Source organism: Bos indicus x Bos taurus, chromosome 20, assembly GCF_003369695.1.
Source record: "Bos indicus x Bos taurus breed Angus x Brahman F1 hybrid chromosome 20, Bos_hybrid_MaternalHap_v2.0, whole genome shotgun sequence".
Classification (NCBI taxonomy): domain Eukaryota; kingdom Metazoa; phylum Chordata; class Mammalia; order Artiodactyla; family Bovidae; genus Bos; species Bos indicus x Bos taurus.
In genome coordinates this window covers 61716893-61738808 of record NC_040095.1, presented here as the reverse complement: position 1 = coordinate 61738808, position 21916 = coordinate 61716893, and the positions used below count along the sequence as shown (strand labels likewise).

The 21916-nt window shown below is 41.6% G+C and overlaps 1 protein-coding gene across 2 annotated transcripts in view; it reads right to left on the bottom strand.

Annotated features, from left to right (window-relative positions):
- The window catches only part of CTNND2 (catenin delta 2), a 1102711-nt gene that overhangs the window by 288827 nt on the left and 791968 nt on the right, over positions 1 to 21916 (bottom strand). The window lies entirely within an intron of this gene.

Below are 21916 nucleotides of genomic sequence, written 5' to 3'. Positions count from 1 at the left end.
CATCTCAGAAGAGGAGTCATAAAAAATGGGACAGAAATGGAGCAGACAAAGGTTAAAAGTTTCCTCATAGATTCTAACCTGTTCTCTTTATCTTTTCTTTATCACGCCTGGTAGAGGTTGTCAAGTAAATCTTGAAGCATGTTGGTGCTGTCTTACTGCTATTGAAGACAATACGGAATAGGATTCCTTTTGAGTTGGCTCAGTTCTTAAAGGACTGGATGGTGTGAGGAGCACCTTTGCTACAAAACATACTCAAATGGTTGCTGATAATGGACCAACTATTGGATCTTCTTCAGCTAGGTGATCACAGTAAAAAACAATTATGGATGAAAACATAGGAAGCTTGTTTTTCTTTTTAATTGAATTTTCTTTCATTGCATGATTCTAAACCACCTCAGTATGCAACATCCAGATAGCACAGTCTTTTTTCTTATAATAGCAGCCTTTTAAAATTACATCCTTTGTTCAAGTTAAATCAAAATCTACAGAACACCTATAAATTAAAATTAGAAATGTCATGTGAATACACTGGATGACTAATATGAATTCAGGTAAGCCCATGCTATTGGAAAGTGATTAGTGAAGGATGCATTTCAGTCTATTTTACTAACCAGATGAGAATTGCTCTATTACGCTTATATGGCATAGATAAGAAAGTCCTTGAACAAGAGTACAGGAGGAACAGTCTTAGGGCACTTGGCTTGCTTGTGTCAGTGCATACACACAGAGATGCATACCAGACTATATACATACACACAGAGCCCAGAATCAACAGAAGAAGGAAAATTTCAAGAGTTATACAAGCCTTTTTTTCTGGAACGGTTTTGTTTCACTTAAAAGAGATTCTGCTCAGATTTTGTGTTTCCCATGGAGATGGACTCTAGAAAAGAGCTGGACAAAATAAAATGTCTGTCTTATTTGGGCCAGAATTCAGTACAAGGCATGGATTATTTATACAAGGTCTTTTTTTTTTTCAACTGAAGTATAGTTTATTTACAGTGTTTTGATATTTTCAGGTGTGCAGCAAAGTGATTGATATATAATATATATATTCTTTTTCAGATTCTTTTCACTTATAGGTTATTACAAAATACTGAATATAGATCCCTGTGCTATATTTGCTCCTTGCTTGATGTCCTTCACATGAGATTTTAATCCTGAAGGACAAGCAACGTTCATAAGACAAAAGAATTCTGGTGAAAAAATCAGCAAAAGAACAGCACGAGGAGAGACACTGGGTCACGGAAGGCTGACAGATTCAGGGAAGGTGTGCATTCAGCCAGGATGGCTATGAGACAGGAGGCTGCAGGAAGGGGTTTACCCAGGAAGGAGGTGGTGGAAATGAAGCTGGAAAGCAAGGTTGGTGTGAGATCGCAAAGAGCTTTGCACTTCAGTACAAAACGTCTGGGCCTGGTTTGTGGTCAGAATTGTGACAAAGAAGTCTAAGGAAATTTAGATAATGTTCAGACTTACAGAACGGACATCTTAAGTAATACTGCGAGTGTGGACTAAAAGTCAGTGCCGAGGCTCCCTGTTCACGTGGTGTCATGCTTTAATCCTTAACTAGCCTTAGGTAGTTTCTTTTCATTTCATGGAGGAGGAAATTAATAGACTTAGAGATGTTCATAAACTTAAGAGGTGGAGCAGAAATAAAACTCTGGCCATCTGCTTTCTAATAGATATAATCATATAACAATGATGCCTACTGTAATTGCTGTCTTGAAATAAAGTCTAAAAGTCTAAAAAATAAATACACTTAAAACTGTGTCCCCAGGGGACATCTGACAAGGTCAGAAGACAGTTTTGGTTGTCACAACTGGAGGACGCTATTGATATCCAGGAAGCAGACCCCAGGAATCCTGCTCAACATCTTACATTGCACAGACAATTCCCTATGACAAAGAATTATCTGCCCCAAAATATCACTAGAGCCAAGACTGAGACACCCTGGTCTAAACATGTTCTGTTATTTGATAATTTTTTAAAAAAATTATTGTAGTATAGCTGCTTTATGATGTCATGTTAGCGTCTGCTATACAGCAAAGTGAGTCAGCCATATGTATATACATTATCTCCTCTTTTTTGGATTTCCTTCCCATTTAGGTTACCACAAAGCACTGAACAGAGTTCCCTGGGCTATACTGTAGGTTGTCATTAGTTATCTATTCAGTTATAAAAAAGAATGAAATTGTGATATTTGCAGAGACATGGATGGGCCTTAAAGACTGTCATATAGAATGAAGTAAGTCAGAAAGAGAAAAATGAATATCATATATTAACACATATATTTGAACTCTAGAAAAATGATACAGATGAACTCATTTGAAAAGTAGAAATATTTGATCATTTTTTGTTGAGCATGTTATAAATCTCTTATTTCTTGATTACTGCAGTAGAAGAGGCACAGGATTTGGCATCCAAATAATTAGGAAAGAGTTCAGAACTTGAACATCTGGCTTTCTCCCTTCTAGATTACAAATGTATATAGAAGAGTCCCTCAGTGCTTGCTGGTATTGGTTTCCATGGATCAAATATAGAGAATAACGCCATCTATTTCACAGAACTTCTTTTTAAAAGACAGCATAAAATATGAAAGTGAAAGTGCTGGGCAAACTATTAAAAGCTAGATGTGTGTGTGCATGCTAAGTCACTTCAGTCATGTTTGACTCTGCATGGCCCTATGGATTGTAGCCCACCAGGCTCCTCTGTCCATGGGATTCTCCAGGCAAGAATAGTGGAGTGAGTTGCTATGCCCTCCTCCAGGGGATCTTCCTGACCCTGGGATGGAACCCACATCTCTTAAGTCTCCTGGATTGGCAGAAGGGTTCTTTTACCACTAACACCACCTGGGAAACCCCAAAAGCTAGGTATATACTGCTGCTGCTGCTGCTGCTAAGTCGCTTCAGTCGGTATATACTACTAATTGTTATTCTAAGACTTAAAAGAGGCGCGCGCACACACACACACACACATACTTAAACTTTATGTAATACCACTTAATTTTAAAAAAAATAAACTTTTACTGTTGTACATTATACTTATTGGAAGGAATCTAAGTGTAAGAAGACTCACTGCTTTAGCCTGCAGTAAAAACTGTATATTAAAACGTGCCATTTTGAAAAAATTTTTCCACCTAACCCCTTTAGAGGCAAAGTCTTAGCTCAAGAAGAGTTCTTTGTACGCAGAGTTGGTTCAAATCCTGCTCCACTATGAATTCTCCTCTTCTATGTGTCTTGCTTGCTGCTGATCCACCACTGGCTGGCATAAATATCTATGGAGTTCATCTGTTACAGTGAGATAATAATTCCTACCTTAGAGTATTGTGGGATGATTAGAATAAATATATATGAACCCCTTAGAGCAATGTCTGGCACAGTGTGGCCCCTCCAGAAATGTCAGGTATTACATATAACTAGACTTCACTTTCACTTTTCACTTTCATGTATTGGAGAAGGAAATGGCAACCCACTCCAGTGTTCTTGCCTAGAGAATCCCAGGGATTGGGGAGCCTGGTGTGCTGCCGTCTATGGGGTTGCACAGAGTCGGACACGGCTGAAGTGACTTAGCAGCAGCAGCAGCAGATGAAGAAAAGAAGAATAGGAAATAAGAACCATCTACAATTTTCTACAGAAGCCCAGCTCATATCTCTTATTTGTTACTGAGCTTCACTTTAGAAATGTTTATGGAACTGGAGAATATGTAAATGTAACCTTTTCTCCATTAAAACTTGTCACACAGACCAACAATATTGTGACTTGGTCCTCACTCTTATAAGGACTCTCTGAGTCATTAAAATTACAAGGCACTTAGCACACAGCTAAACAGCAAACAGTCTGAAATTTGTTACCATGTTAGGCTGGCACCACAACCGAAGAGCTGATGTCCTGTCACAACATTTTTATCAAGTTTACTTCCGTGTTGAAAAGAGCCCCAGGACAATCAAGAGTCTTCGGGAATTCACACTGAGATTTTCAGCAAAGCTTTATGTCAGAGGGACAGAGTTCAATTTGATTGCAAGATCAATAAACTCCATGGGAAGCCAGGCTATGGATATTATTTAAATCTGTGAAAATCTCAACCACTTATAATCATCTGAACTCTAACTAAAAGTTTTAAAGACCATATTGTCTTTCCTTTACCATCCAGAGACCACAAGGTGAGACATTTTGACTTTGTCTTGTTGACAAGATAAGAGTGAGGAGGCCGCAGAGCCAGTGGTCACAAGAAAAAGTTAGATGGAAAGATTTCTTTGTTTTGTTTTACAAAATGGAGGTATCTTCATGCTTGTTGATAGATAAGAACTTCAGTCAGTTCAGTTCAGTTCAGTTGCTCAGTCGTATCTGACTCTTTGTGACCCCATGAATCGCTGCACGCCAGGCCTCCCTGTCCATCACCAACTCCCAGAGTTCACTCAGACTCACATCCATCGAGTTGGTGATGCCATCCAGCCATCTCATCCTCTGTCATCCCCCTCTCCTCCTGCCCCCAATCCCACCCAGCATCAGAGTCTTTTCCAATGAGTCAACTCTTCGCATAAGGTGGCCAAAGTACTGGAGTTTCAGCTTCAGCATCATTCCCTCCAAAGAAATCCCAGGGCTGATCTCCTTCAGAATGGACTGGTTGGATCTCCTTGCAGTCCAAGGGACTCTCAAGAGTCTTCTCCAACACCACAGTTCAAAAGCATCAATTCTTCGGCGCTCAGCTTTCTTCACAGTCCAACTCTCACATCCATACATGACCACTGGAAAAACCATAGCCTTGACTAGACAGACCTTTGTTGGCAAAGTAATGTTTCTGCTTTTCAATATGCTATCTAGGTTGGTCATAACTTTCCTTCCAAGGAGTAAGCATCTTTTAATTTCATGGCTGCAGTCACAATCTGCAGTGATTTTGGAGCCCCCCAAAATAAAGTCTGACACTGTTTCTACTGTTTCCCCATCTATTTCCCATGACGTGATGGGACCAGATGCCATGATCTTCGTCTTCTGAATGTTGAGCTCTAAGCCAACTTTTTCACTCCAACGATAAACACACAGAACCATGAATATTTTAATTTTCATCCCTGAAGAGTGTGTCACCGAACAAAAAGCTGCTCTATATGGTTAATCGCTACAAAGCAGAGACATCACTTTGTCAACAAAGGTCTGTATAATCAAAGCTATGATTTTTCCCATAGTCATGTATGGAATTGAGAATTGGACCATAAAGTAGGCTGAGCACTTTTGAAATGTGTTACTGGAGAAGACTCTTGAGAGTCCCTTGGGCAGCAAGGAGATCAGACCAGTCCGTGGTAAAGGAAATCAACACCGAATATTCATTGGAAGGACTGATGCTGAAGCTGATGCTCTAATACTCTGGCCACCTGATGCAAAGAGCTGACTCACTGGAAAAGACCCTGGTGCTGGGAAAGACTGAAGGCAAAAGGAGAAGGGGGCAGCAAAAGATGAGATAGATAGTATCACAGACTCAATGGACATGAATTTGAGCAAACTCTGGAAGATAGAGGAGGACAGAAAAGTCTGGCATGCTGCACTACATGAGGTCAGCTTATTTCAGTAAGGCCAGTAGCCATCACCTCTTGCCATATTCCTGCAAGCTGCCTGGCTGCCTGCCTGACTTTGGAATTCACTCTTCCAGCCAACTGGAGAGGCCATGGAGGATGCACAGTGGACATGGCAGAACTTCCTGTCCTCGGAGAACCTTCTAATGATAACTGGGTATTAAATACTGAAAGCAAAAATATATTATTTGCCAGATAGTGACAAATGTGCACTAGGTTGATCAATATTCCTCCAAAATTCATGTCCACTTGGAACCTCAGAATGTAACCTTATTTGAAATAGGGTCTTTGCAGATGTAATAAAGGGTCAAAAAGAGATCTCACTGATATATGATGGGCCCTAAATCCAATGATAGTGTCCTTATAAAGACAGAAAAGGACATGCAGAGACAGAGAGAGGAAGGTGATGTGAAGATGGAGACAGAGACTGTAGGGATGTGGCTACAAGTGAAGGAATGACAAGGATGGCCAGAAGGAGAAGGGAGGCCAAGCTTGGTTTCTCCTTCAGAACATCTAGAAGGAACCAACCCTGCCAACACCTTGATTTCGGACTTCTGATCTCCAGAACTCTAGAAGCATAACTTCTGCTGTTTTAAGCCACCAAGTTTGTGTTACTCTGTTACATTAGCCACAGGAAACTAACACAAGTGTGACAGGAAAGATGAAGCTGAGCAGATATAGGCAAAACATGTGTGTGTGCACGCTTGTGTGTTCGTGTGTGCATGGAGGGGGTTGCAACTGCCAGCACAGTGGCTATGGAAGACCTCCCTGAGAAGGTGACCTGGGGCACAGACCTACACGTGGTGCTGGGTTGAAGGAATGTTCCAGAAAGGGAGAACGGTGACAAGACCCTGAGGCACGTGCTTGCTCAGCATGTCAGAGAGATGAGGCCATCGTGTGAATTGAAGCGTGTCCTGGAGACTGTGATGGGACAGGCAGTGGGGCCCAGATCACAAGCCTTTGTCAGCCTCAGCAGGCTGCTGGCTTTTGCTCCAACTGATTTGGGAGCCATCTCAAAGTCATAATCTGGTTCATATTTTTAGAGGATCACTTTGTCAGTGCTTGCATGAATGTATACATCTGTCAAAGCTCATAAACAGCAGGTCTGATCTTATATTGGGTTGGGCAAACAATTCCTTTGGGTTTTTCCATAAGATAGTACGAAAAACCCAACAAAACCTTTTGACCAACCAAAATCTTGCTAAAGCTGGGCTTACAAAGGGGATCTCTCTGTCTGTGGTGTTGAGAACAGACTCTAGGTGGGCAGGATGGAGGCAGGGGCTTCTGCAGGGATCCTGGCGGGGGTGATGGTGGCTCAGCAGAGGGTGCTGAGAAGTGGAGGGAGTTTGGATGCATCCTGAAGGCAGAGCCTGCAGTGGTCCCTGGTGGGCTGTATGTGATGTGCGACAGAAAGAGACGCCCAGTGGATCCCTCCTATAAGCCCCGTCTTCCCCCACCCACTGGTCTACGTGAATAGGTGACCCCTGCTGCCTTGTATCTCAGGCCCAGTCTGGAGACAACATGGGGGACTAGAATTTATTATTTCAGAATAAGAAATTTCAACTGTCAAACATTCCACTGAGCTGAAGTGGAGAGAGACTAACAGTAAAATAATGAGAAAATTGGTTATTTCTGAACTATTACAGGTACTAGGTGCCTTGAGATGCCAGAGATGCTCAGAGGGCTCAAACAAAACCTTGGGCACACCAGGACCCAGAGACCCCACAGAGGCTGTGCCAGACGTGACTTTGAGTGCTTGAGTATCTCCTGCAGAGGCACAGGGCAGCAGAGGCCTTCCGTAGGGGCAGGGGTTCTGGGTGCAGCAGACCTGGCTCACTCAGCATGTGGCATAAGCTCTCTTGGAGGAGGTTGCCATTAACCCCAGTATAGAGCCACCGAGCAGATGACCCACAACCTGCAGAACAATTATACCAAATAAATTCTCACACTGTTAAGAAAGTTCTAGAACCCACAACAGATTTCCCAGCCTGGGGATCTGGCAAAGGGACTGAGAAACCCCAGGAAATTTGACTTTGGAGGCCAGTGAGGTTTGATTCCAGAACTTACACAGGACTGGGGAAACAGACTCTTGGAGGGCACAAACAAAACCTTGTGCACCAGGACCCAGGAGAAAGGAGCAGTGACCCCACAAGAGACTGACCCAGACTTGCCTGTGAGTGTCCAGGACTCTCCAGTGGAGGCGTGGGTCAACAGTGGCCTGCTTCAGGGTCAGGGGCACTGAATACAACAGTGTGTGCACAAGACCTTTTGAAGGAGGTCGCCATTATCTTCATTACCTCCACCATAGTTTGGTGTCAGGTCAAACAACAGTGGAGAACACAGCCCCACCCATCAACAGAAAATTGGATTAAAGATTTACTGAGCATGGCCCCACCCATCAGAACAACACCCAACTTCCCCCTCAGTCTCTCCCATCAGGAAGCTTCCATAAGCCTCTTAACAGAGGGCTGACAGAATGAAAATCACAATCACAGACAACTAACCACATTGATCACCTGGACCACAGCCTTGTCTAACTCACTGAAACTATGAGACCTGCTGGGTAGGGCCACCCAAGACAGACGGGTTATGGTGGAGAGTTCTGACAAAACGTGGTCCCCTAGAAAAGGCAATGGCAAACCACTTCAGTATTCTTGCCTTGAGAACTCCATGAACAGTATGAAAAAGCAAAAAGATAGGACACTGAAAGGTGAGCTCTCCAGGCTGGTAGGTGCCTAATACACTACTGGAGAAGAATGGAGAAAAAACACCAGAAAGAATGGAGATGGAGCCAAAGCGAAAACAACACCCAGTTGTGGATGTGACTGGTGATGGAAGTAAAATCTGATGCTGTAAAGAACAATATTTCATAGGAACCTGGGATGTTAGGTCCATGAATCAAGGCAAATTGGAAGTGATCAAAAAGGAGATGGCAAGAGTGAACGTCGACATTTTAGGAATCAGTGAACTAAAATGGACTGGAGTGAGTGAATTTAATTCAGATGATTATATATATTACTATGGGCAAGAATCCCTTAGAAGAAATAGAGTAGCCTTCATAGTCAATGAAAGAGTCAAAAACACAGTACTTGGGTGCAATCTCAAAAATGACAGAATGATCTCTGTTCATTTTCAAGGCAAACCACTCAATATCACAGTGATCCAAGACTATGCCCCAACAACTAATGCTAAAGAGGCTGAATTTGAATGGTTCTATGAAGACCTACAAGACCTTCTAGAACTAACAGTCAAAAAAGATATCCTTTTCTTCATAGGCGACTGTAATGCCAAAGTAGGAAGTCAAAAGATACCTGGAGTAACAGACAAGTTTGGCCTTGGAGTACAGAATGAAGCAGGGCAAAGGCTAACAGACTTTTGCCAGGAGAACACACAGGTCATAGCAAACACCCTCTTCCAACAACATAAGAGAAGACTCTACACATGAACATCACCAGATGGTCAATAGAGAAATCAGATTGATTATATTCTTGCAACCAAAGATAGAGAAGCTCTATATATTCAGTAAAAACAAGACTAGGAGCTGACTGTGGCTCAGATTATGAACACCTTATTGAAAAATTGAGACTGAAGTTGAAGAAAGTAGGGAAAACCACTGGAACATTCAGGTATAACCTAAATAAAATCTCTTATGATTACACAGTAGAAGGGACAAATAGATTTAAGGGATTAGATCTGATAGACAGAGTGCCTGAAGAACTATGGACAGAGGTTCGTGACATTGTGTAGGAGGCAGGGATCAAGACTATCCTAAAGAAAAAGAAATGCAAAAAGGCAAAATGATTGTCTCAGGAGGTTTTACAAATAGCTGTGAAAAGAGAAGTGAAAATCAAAGGAGAAAAGGAAAGATATACCCATCTGAATGAAGAGTTCCAAAGAATAGCAAGGAAAGATGAAAAAGCCCTCCACAGTGGTCAGTTCAAAGAAATAGAGGAAAACAACAGAATGGGGAAGACTAGAGATCTTTTCAAGAAAATCAGAGATACCAAGGGACGATTTCATGCAAAGATGAGCACAATAAAGGACAGAAATGGTATGGACCTAACAGAAGCAGAAGATATTAAGAAGAGGTGGCAAGAACACACAGACGAATTATACAAAAAAGATCTTTATGACCCAGATAACCACGATGGTGTGATCACTCACCTAGAGCCAGACATCCTAGAATGTGAAGTCAAGTGGGCCTTAGAAAGCATCACTACGAACAAAGCTAGTGGAGGTGATGGAATTCCAGCTGAGCTATTTCAAATCCTAAAAGATGATGCTGTGAAAGTGCTACACTCAATATGCCGGCAAATTTGAACAACTCAGCAGTGGCCACAGGACTGGAAAAGGTCAGTTTTCATTCCAATCCCAAAGAAAGGCAATGCCAGAGAATGCTCAAACTACTGCACAATTGCACTCGTCTCACATGCTAGCAAATTAATGCTCAAAATTCTCCAAGCCACACTTCAACAGTACGTGAACTGTGAACTTCTAGATGTTCAAGTTGGTTTTAGAGAAGGCAGAGGAACAAGAGATCAAATCGTCAATATCCGCTGGATCATCGAAAAGCAAGAGAGTTCCAGAAAAACATCTATTTCTGCTTTATTGACAACACCAAAGCCTTTGACTGTGTGGATCATGACAAACTGTGGAAAATTCTGAAAGAGATGGGAATACCAAACCACCTGACCTGCCTCCTGAGAAATCTGTAAGCAGGTCAAGAAGCAACAGCTAGAACTCGGGTGGAACAACAGACTGGTTCTAAATCGGGAAAGGAGTACGTCAAGGCTGTATATTGTCATCCTGCTTATTTAACTTATATGCAGAGTACATCATGAGAAATGCTGGGCTGGAGGAAGCACAAGCTGGAATCAAGATTCCTGGGAGAAACATCAATAACCTCAGATATGCAGATGACACCACCCTTATGGCAGAAAGTGAAGAACTAAAGAGCCTCTTCATGATAGCGAAAGAGGAGAGTGAAAAAGTTGGCTTAAAGCTCAACGTTCAGAAAACTAAGATCATGGCATCCGGTCCCAACACTTCATGGAAAACAGATGGGGGAACAGTAGAAACAGTGGCTGACTTTATTTTCTTGGGCTTCCAAATCACTACAGATGGTGATTGCAGCCATGAAATTAAAAGATGCCTGTGCCTTGGAAGATAAGCTATGACCAACCTAGACAGCATATTAAAAAGCAGAGACATTACTTTGCCAACAGAGGTCTATCTAGTCAAAGCTATGGTTTTTCCAGTAGTCATGTATGGATGTGAGAGTTGGACTATAAAAAAAGCTGAGCACTGAAGAATTGATGCTTTTGAACTGTGGTGTTGGAGAAGACTCTTGACAGTCCTTTGGACTGCTAGGAGATCCAATCAATCCATCCTAAAGGAAAATAGTTCTGAATATTCATTGGAAGGACTGATGCTGAAGCTGAAACTGCAATATTTTAGCCTGCTGATGTGAAGAACTGACTCCTTGGAAAAGACCCTGATGCTGGGAAAGATTGAAGGTGGGAGGAGAAGGGGATGACAGAGGATGAGATGGTTGGATGGCATCACCGACTCAATGGACACGAGTTTGAGCAAACTCCAGGAGTTGGTGATGGACGGGGAAGCCTAGCGTGCTGCAGTCCATGGGGTTGTAAATTTTGGACACGACTGAACTGAACTGAACTGAACTGGACTTAGGTACCTTGAACAAATCTTAGTCCAGCAATGGGCTTCTAGGAGTTGAGAGGTGAAAATAATGTAAAATGATCACAGAAAATTTGTGCCAATATTTACCATTTTTAATCACATGTGTTTTAACTATTAGTGAATTTCTGCTTCTACTGAAGACTTCTAAAAGCCCATTAGATTAGAAAGAATATTATCACTTTTATGGTAATACCTATGCAATAACAATTAAGCTTTAAATAGTACTTATTTATTCATTAATACAAACACGTCTTTTCAATAAAAATATGCCCCAGAATGAAAAATTAACTTCATACATACCAGCATTTAGTTGCCCTGGAAATTCTAACAGGGTTGCTTAGTGATAATAGCTCAAGAGAAAAAATAACAAATTAGTACCCATAAACTCCTTGCAAGCCATAATGACTTTATGGAAAATTATATTCTATGACCATGGATCCATTTTAAAATTAATAATCCGTGATGCTTAGAAAAATAATCTCTGAACCTTCAGTGTCAACAGGAGGGATGGCATTTGATACCCAAGATCTGGGTTAGGATTACACGATTCAAATAGTTTTAAGCAATATTTTTCTTGTCAATACCAGGAGAAGATCAGGATTTTGCCTCAGGATTAGATCAAGAAGTTGAGAAAAAGCCACAGAGGTATTGATCATCCTCGAAAGATTTTATGTATTATATGTGTGTGTGTGTATTAAAGGGAACTTAATATTAAGGGAGGCCTGGCGTGTTGTGATTCATGGGGTCGCAAAGAGTCGGACATGACTGAGCGACTGAACTGAACTGAATATTAAATAATGGACTAGAAATATACTGTGTAGAAATCATAGAATGCAGCACACTTATAAATTAGGTAGTCTGACAATTCTGAGAGAAAATTGAAAGTGTTTTAATGATTCTCTTTATGAAAACTTCTGAACTGCTGACAGAAGTCACAGTTATATTGGGAGATGTGTTCTAAACACAGAGACACCTCTTAAGACTCCACAGAGGCTCCACGTTGCTGGAAGTGACAGTGTGTCCCATGGCACCTGTCATGGTGTCTTACAAAGCAAACCATGTGCACACACGTGAGGGCTGATTGAGGAGTCCAGACTGGGTGATACCAATTTTTTACCATACCCATTGTTGATTTTAGTCCTGCAAATATTTGAAGCATATTCACACAATTTCATCTCTGTTACCTTATTTTAGTTCTCCAAAGGATGACCATTTACTTCAGATAACATTGAACAGAGACACTTTCTATAAATAACATGCTACATGCTAAGTCGCTTCAGTCATGTCCAATTCTTTGTAACACTATGGACTGTAGCCCTCCTGGCTCCTCCATCCATGGGACTCTCCAAGCAAGAATACTAGAATGGGTTGGCACTTTTTCCTCCAAGGGATCTTCTTGACCCAGGAATGGAACCCATGTCTCCTATGTCTCGAATTCAAGGAAGCAGGACTGTTATGGGTTGGTTCCTGCCCAGATGAGGGAGGCATTCTGTGACTGAATATCCTGAAGATTCTTACTGAGAAGGAGCAAAGCTCAAACCATGACTGGTGAAGAAACTGCAGTCATTCAAAAGAGCCAGGGTAGGTGATTGTTTTCATTCGTTCTTTGGTTCAAACAATGTTCCTGTTTTGTCTGTGTTCAGACATAATTACAAGGGGCGAGCGGGTTGGGGGGTAGCGGGCAGCTTGATTGTGCCTTGAACCGTCACTGAGGTTCATCAGAGTGGCCTCATGTGACGTTGACATTCTGTGAAATCATTTATGTTCAAGAGAAAAACACCAAGGCCTCACTGTGGATACCTGGTCAGCTCTGCTCCTCCTTGACCATGAGGCATGAGCTGCCCATGAAGAGAACCAGGGGTCACAGAAAGGGCAGGGAAGGTGCCAAAGACAAACGTTCTTTTCTGACTCTGGCTGCCTCTGCAGCGGTGGCACTTTGAGGGGTCACATGGTGTTCTTAAGCTCCATCAGCGTGATATCAAATCCACATTTGAAAAGAAAAAGAAAGAAAGGAGAAGAAACCAGTGGCTCTGCCTCCATGAAGCCACCCTCCAGTTCTCTTTGTATCACTGATAGGAATCTGGTTATTTTGAAACCTTACAGACAGCAAGTCTGACCCTTGGGTATAAACTCCTGATGAATGACTTCGTGTACCATGTCTGTTAGCATTTCTACTCTTGTGGTTATTACCTGAAATGTCTTAGGAATGGGAGGAAAATGTCTAGGTGTTGTTTCCTAGTGGCCAGAACAGGATAAAATACGAACTCCAACTATCAACATTTAGTTAGGTCTGCAGTGCCTAATGCCCACGCCAAAAACACGCCTAGTTGGGTCTATTGTTTTACTTTGCCCTTAGAGGGATCTTAGCGCTGTGACTACTCTGGGTAAACTCTTAGTATTAACCCTCCCTCCAAAAAACAAATTAAAGTGACTACGTACACATTCACAATTATTTATCATGATTAGACATTATGTGCAAATGAATTCCATCCATAAATATTCTCTTTCATCATATTTCACAATGCCTTTGCCACAAAACTATTAATTTACCTTCATTTCTGATATTTGGATATATCTGAGTATAAAATGTAAGGAATAAATTAACCTTTCATTTTGAATAAAACAACCCACACTGGCTATTTATTTGTAGTTCTTACAGATGATGGGTGACAGGGTTTATGCCAGAAGATTTCATATATGTGCAGCTGAATACATCAGAGCTTCTTTATGAAGTGCCATGGTAAAAAAAAAGGTGTTTCTTTCAAGATGATAGCATTCAATTACCTTTAATTTCTACACATTAATGAAGTCTTAGATTCTTAGACGAGGCTTTTATTGCCTCTCTGTCTGCCTAACTCTCAGTAGAATGGCTGTGACTCATTTGAAAATTAACTGAAAACTTTGCAATGAGTTTAAAGTCCGCGTCTGTTATTGCCATAGACTTTTACTATTGAAGGTGAGGGAAATGGGTGGACAGGGCTGATGAAAGAGTTTTGATAACAGGAGAAAAGAGCAAGTGGCAGATATATATATAGTTTTCTTTAGGGAAATAATAAAAGCATATAGTATTTCTTTTACCTTTTTTTTTTACTAATAACTATAATATAACTGAATAATTCTGCTGCATACCTAAAACACAACATTTTAAATCAACTATACTTCACTAAAAAATAAAGTAATTAAAAAACAATATATTTTCTTCAGTAAGCATTTATTTATTCCCTAGAAAACCATTGTTCCACAGCAAACTGAAGCCACAGGGAAACAAATAATTTGGCTCTTAAAGAAAACTAATTTAATTGTATAATCAAGTATTTTTTCTTTGTGAAAAGTGACTGGACACAATAAATGGACAGAACTTGACTGTATTTAATGTCAGAGGTTCTCAGAGGTTCCCAAACTTCAGGGCTCCCTCTGTGTCTGTAAGATGTTCCCATGGTGCCCACGGACCAAAAGAGATGCCTGAACTTTTCATTATAAGGAGTCAGGTGAGAGGGGCAGGTGGCGAAGATAAACTAGAGGTTTGGTATTAGTAGACATACATTACTACATATAAAATAATAAACAATAAGATCCTATTGTATAGCACAGGGAACTATACTCAGTATCTTTTAATAACTTAAAATGGAAACAAATCTGAAAAAAAGAATATATATGCATATATATATATATACACACACACACACACACACACACATATATGTACCCATGGAGCTTCCCCCATGGCTCAGCAGGTAAAGAATTCACTTGCAATGCAGGAGCCAAAGGAGACACAGGTTCGATCTTTGGCTCAGGAAGATGCCCTGGAGGAGAAAATGGCAACCAACTCCTGTATTCTTGTCTGGAAAATCCCACGGACAGAGGAGCCTGGCAGGCTACAGTCCAAAGGGTTACAAAGAGTCAGACAGGACTTAGCACACCACACCCCCAGGTACACACACCTATATACACACACACATGCATATACATGTGTGTATACACACATACACAACTGAATCACCAGACAGGACTTAGCACACCACACCCCCATGTACACACACACATATACACACACACATGCATGTACACATGTGTATACACACTCACACAACTGAATCACCTTGCCATACAACTGAAACTGACACAGCACTGTAAATCTCACACCTGGATCTCCTGCACTGCAGGCAGATTCCTTACTGCCTGAGCAACCAGGAAAGCACATAAATCAACTACACGCGCATAAACATTTTTTTTTAAGTGTCTGGTCCAAACAACTTAAGAATCATCTCTTTCCTGATGAGCTAGAGCCTTCTGGGCCACACACAACTTCTCAGACCTTGGTATCAGACACTGCTGTCTTCAGTTCCTCTTGTATCAGTGTTCACAGGGTACTTGCTTTTACGACAGAAACCTCTGCAAATCCAGGTTTGCAAAGTTCTGACGTCATCCAGTGAGGCACAACTGAACTTTGAAACTGAACGAACGTGAGCTCACGCTTCCCTGGCATCTGAAAGATGCTGCATCTCCCTCAAAAACGTAAGCCACCCGGAGGAGCCACTCTGAGGGTTTGCTGTGTCACCCTGGAGCTCCTTGATGCACAGTTTGGGAACATCAGCAAATGATCCTTCCAACAGCTATGATCTATACCTAACTAAAGAATTTCACCATAATGAACAACTGTTGGGGGAAGGGGAGATGATTACACAGAAATAGGAAGTTTACAAATTTACATTTAGAATTTCACTTACGTGACACAGTAGACACATTTCATGAACATATACTCTAGTCATTTTGGAAAATATTCTTGGTCATTTGCAGTAACTTTTCCTTGTGTAAATATTTTCCAATGTATTATTTTATGACTTTTAAAGATCTGAATCACAGCATTCCTTAATGACTCTTCAGGTATTTAAAAGATGCTTACAACAGAATTTAGGGAGATACCAACATTTAAAATTGTCCTCTCTCTCTCTTGCTCTTTTTTTTCACCTTATCAAGAATACAGTAAATGGACTCAGGAAATGTTCACAAAAAATTTTCCACTTTAGTGCCAGTGGCATTACTGAAAACACTTCATTTTCTTATACCCAGCATGCGCTTCACTGTCTCAAACTGCTGTTAAAGTTTGCATTCTTGCCCTTGATTCTGATGGACCTCCGCATACGCACTTCCTGCCCTTGCTCCAGGGTCTCTGTTGGGCTCTGTGGACTTAAACTGCAGGATAAGAGGTCACGTGAGCAACCAGACAGACACAGAAAACAAATGGGCTCAGTGATGTGAAAACTTCTCTTGGGTGCATGTAACAGGAGCTCTTTCTAGATTTGACTGTGCTCAGTAATCAGAGATTGTACAGAGAAAATACTATATCCGCCACCTACAGAGAGAATTATAGGTTTACTAATCAGGGAGAATATCTCCTTACACAACATGACTTGACAATAAGCACTGGCGTGACTGTCATTTACACAAGGATACCAAGGGGGAAGGGGATGAACCGGGTGATTGGGATTGCCATATATTCACTATTGATACTGTGAATAAAACAGACAACTAATAAGAACCCACTGTACAGCCCAGGGAACTCTACTCAGTACTCTGTGGTGATCTAAACGGGAAAAAAATTCAGAAAAGGGGATATATGTATACCTGTAGCTGATTCACTTTGCTGTACAGCAGAAACAAAGAAAACATTGTAAAGCAAGCATACTCCAATAAAAATTAATTTAAAAGATGTGTATGGCTAGTATAAAGTCAGTGTTGGTATTCACTTTTTCCTTAAGAAATGTGTCTGTTTTTAAAAATCTAAAATTCTTTACAGTCCCCCATCAAGTACACTATAGTTTATGTTTTGCTCTCTCAAGATCTAAAATCACTTAAATTACCAAGTTGCAAAGCAATTCTTCCTCAAAGAGATCTATGTTCTTAAGAACAGCTAACAATTAATTTATTTTTTTTTAGATTAAAAAAGAAGACATGTTACGAAGCAACTGGCCCAAGGCCATAGAGAGAGCCAGCAGCATGAATACAACTCAAGAGCCCATCTTCCCATCCAACTGTTCATGCATTTGTTCAACTGCCATTTATTGAGACCACCATGGGGATCACACAGAAGGCTAAACACTGAAGAATTGATGCTTTCAAACTATGGTGTTGGAGAAGACTCTTGAGAGTCCCTTGGACCGCAAGGAGATCAAACCAGTCCATCCTAAAGGAAATCAACACTGCATATCCATTGGAAGGACTGATCCTGAAGCTGATGCTCCAGTACTTTGGCCACCTGATGGGTGGAGCTGACTCATTGGAAAAGACCCTGATGCTGGGAAAGATTGAGGGCAGGAAGAGAAGGGGATGACAGAGGATGAGAAGGCTGGATGGTATCCCCAACTCGATGGACATGAGTTTAAGCAAACTCCAGGAGACAGTGAAGGACAGAGGAGCCTGGTGTGCTGCAGTCCATGGGGTTGCAGAGTCGGCCACGACTGAGACACTGAACACACACAAACATATACGTGTAGCTGATTCACTTTGCTGCACAGAAGAAACGAATGTGAAATTGTAAAGCAACTGCCAACAAATTTTTTAAACTTTTCAAAGAAAAATTAGAGCAAACAAAACAAGCAGCAAATTACAGAAGTCAACACAGTAAGAATTAATGTTTACTGGGCCTCCAGTATGCTTGGAACTGCTCTGGACACTTTACCCACTTCATACTCACTGCTGTTATGCTTTTGTGATGTGATAAATGACATTTTCCAGATAGAATATGTTTTCCTAATTTCTATGCTTCTTCTAACCTTAGTGTTCTTGTTTTAAGTCTCCATAGAAAATAAGGGATTTTCTATGCCTATCAAAATCTGCTGGTTGGAATTAAATCCAAATATGTTCTTTAAATAAGGTCTGATATAAAACACAATCTTTCTTTATCCACATGATATTCATTTACTTTTATTTATTTACCTGATGTAATATATTACCTTGTCCCTAAACTATTTAGTACAGTCTATCAAAATCACTAGGATGACCAGTTAAAAGCTTTCCATTGAGTGGATATTTGGAAAATGATGACTTGTTGAAATCTAATAAACTAAAATCTTGACTAGATGTTTAAAATCTACATGAATCACCACAATTGTAATATATCTATCTTAGTATCATGACAGACCATTGTAGTTGCCAAATAATTATTGTAGTCAATTCTGTTTTCTTCCCAAGGGTCCTATAAGGTAGGGTCTATGTTGCTGAGAGTCGGACATGACTGAGAGACTTCAATTTGACTTTTCACTTTCATGCATTGGAGAAGGAAATGGCAACCCACTCCAGTACTCTTGCCTGGAAAATCCCATGGATGGAGGAGCCTGGTAGGCTACAGTCCATGAGGTCGCTAAGACTCAGACATGACTGAGCGACTTCACTTTCACTTTTCACTTTCATGCATTGGAGAAGGAAATGGCAACCCACTCCAGTGTTCTTGCCTGGAGAATCCCAGGGACGGGGGAGCCTGGTGGGCTGCCGTCTATGGGGTGGCACAGAGTCGGACACGACTAAAGCAACTTAGCAGCAGCAGCAGCAGCATGATTATCTTTACTTATGTGAGACCAAGGTTCAGAGACTTTAAGTGATCTGCCCAAAGTTGGTAGAAGGAAGTCCCAAGATCAACTTGGGTTGCCATGAGTCTATACCCTGGGTTACTGTGTGAAGGAGAGCCCATGCCACCCACGACTGTGGTTCTCAGGAACAGTAAAGGAAGCTGGAATTCATCTGAGCACAAAAGAGTAATTTATCACAGGCGGTGAAAGGAACAGTGTTCCTATTTTTCAAGACAACATTAAACACACTCAAAGTTTCTGGTGTTCCTCAGGGAGTGTCTGACTTCCACGTGAGTGTGAGAGGTGCATGCAGGCTGTGCTCCGAGGCAAGGTCTCATAAATCTTCCATCTTCCACTAGGTCACAGGGGAGGCACATTTCCAGAGGTTACAAGAGCATTCAGGTTCATTCTACAGGGGATGCCAAAATGAAAAAGCAGATTTGATCTAGATTCTTCTGTTTTGAAAATTCCAATAGACGTGCGTAAGATCCATGAAATAGTTCTGGGGCTTATTAGAAGCAGGCATTGTCCTCTTTTGCAAATTTGAAAAGACTCATGATTGATTAAACTATTATGTTCAGTTTGATAGTCCAGACGTCAATTGTAAAAGGCACTACTTTAGCTGAAAAACACTGACAATACAGCTGTTTTTCAGTATCTTCACTTCTCAGACCAATGCCCAGTGCTCTGACTGGTTGTTCCAAGTTAAAATTCAGATTCAGGATGATGCCAGAGCTCAGTTTAGGGATAAGTTTTAAATGCCTTTTCTTCATCCCCTATTATGTATGTGCCATCGATGAGTTTTTCTAAACATGCCTTGGCCTAGTTATGTTGAGTCTCTGAACTATTTCAGACTGCAAATTTACTGCCTATTGTGTGATTTCATGCTCCCTTTGTGGTTAAATAGAAGAGAAGAAAGACGCTTGAGTCAGCAAAGTGGGGGAGGCGAAGAAACAAAACTAAACCTTATCTATGGAAAACGTGGGCCTCTTCATTGCAGCCAAGGCTCCCAGGTCTGGGCTCCTTCCTGCTACAGTCAGACCTCCAGCTCTTTCAGAACTTCCTAGAGAACAGACTTTGCATTTGCTGCTTTTACACACAACCCAACTTCAAGCAGGCAAAGTGTTCGTCATTCAGTTGTGTTTGATGCTTTGCAACCCCATGGATGGTAGCCTCTGTCCATGGAATTCTCCAGGCAAGAATACTGGAGTGGGTTGCCATTCCCTTCTCCAGGGGGTCTTTCCAACCCAGGGGTCAAATCCAGGTTTCCCACATTGCAAGCAGATTCTTTACTGTTTGAGCCACCAGGCAAGTGTATGACAAAGAAGCATCTGTGGATCCTAGCCATTTTTGTGTTCATTTTGCAGCTGGAAGATATCAAATATTTGTCGGGGAAAAGACTCTTAGAACTAAAATCACCATAATATTATAACACAGAGAAAGTTCATCCTTGTCTCATTTTCTCTGAAAGGTAAACACTATAAGTTGCCATGAACGTGATGGTTACCCAATCTAGAAAGAAGGATACTGATGAACGAACCAGCAGGCACTATTATCTCGGAAGAACACAAATATTTATAAAGGAGTATTTCTTCATTAACAGTGGGAAAAAATATCACCACAAATAAAAGAGTGGTTATTCAGTTCCTCCATCGCTCAACAGGCAGTATCCAATCAGACACAAGAACTATCAGTTCAATTTCCATAACAGCGCCATTGCTGGAGCTGAGGCCCAGGGCCTCACTACCTCTTGCTTTGAAAACTGTGATGCTTCTTAAGTGGCTCCTCACTCCAGACTAGAATCCCCAGTTGACCATGCACACACACCATCACTGGTGTGCTTTAGAAGTTACCATGCTTCTAAAGGCAAACCTGAACATCTTATGGACCTTCTAGGAAACTCTCCACTTGGATTCCATCACTCACAGAATTTTGCTCCAGAAAGTCCCCAGATAGTGGCCCCTGTCTCCTCCCCCTGCTGTACTGTTTGCGATTCCTACTCACGCCTGGCAGTGTTGCTTCTTCCACTGCTAAGCTGGCCCATTTCCCATCTGTCTGGCAAATGCTACTCTGCACAAGCATTGCATGCATGCGTACTAAGTCACTTCAGTCATGTCCGACTCTTTGCCATCCTATGGGTTGTAGCCCACCAGGCTCCTCTGTCCAGACAAGGATACTAGAGTGGGTTGCCAAGCCCTACTCCAGGGGATCTTCCCAATCCAGGGACCTGTGTTTCCTGTGGCTACCTACGTTGCAGGCAAATTCTTTACCGCTGAGCCACTGGGGAAGCCTTGCACAAGCCTCTAAAAGCCCTTTACTGATGACAAAGAAGTTGGTAATATTTACAGGCGATATTGGTGTGTATCACCTGGGGATCACATCACCTTGGAGAAAATAGTATCCATTTCTGACACTATGGAAATTTCCCTGGCTTCTCTTGTGGCAGGCAAACAGATTCGTAGCACTTGTCATACTGAAATTTTACATGCATCTGTGTGATTGGTTAATGACAGCCTTCTTCACTAGAGAAGTAAACCCCAGGAAGCAGGGATCCTGTTTTTGAGCTCATTACTATGCTCCTGGGGCTTCCCTCGTGGCTCAGAGGTTAAAGTGTCTGTCCCCAGTGTGGGAGACCCAGGTTCGATCCCTGGGTGGGGAAGATCCCCTGGAGAAGGAAATGGTAACCCACTCCAGTATTCTTGCCTGGAGAATCCCATGGATGGAGAAGCCTGGTAGGCTACAGTCCATGGGGTCACAAAGAGTCGGATACGACTGAGCGACTTCACCTTCACCGTGCTCCTGGTGTCCACACATGGCTTATAGATGGCAGGTACTCAGTGAACAAATTAAACTATTCCAAAGTAAAAAACATCTCAAAGATAAGCAGTAGCAATGATAGAAAGCATGTGGATGCAAATACCATCTAAGTGCTAACTTAATGGTTACCTGCGCCCTTGCTTACCACACCTACCTGACCGCATTCCTTCATTCTGTACTATCCACTGAGTGTCAACAATGCACAGTGAACAAGGTAAGAGCACAGGCCCCCAGGAGCCTCTGTCTGGGAGGCTGAGGATGGAGGTAAGTG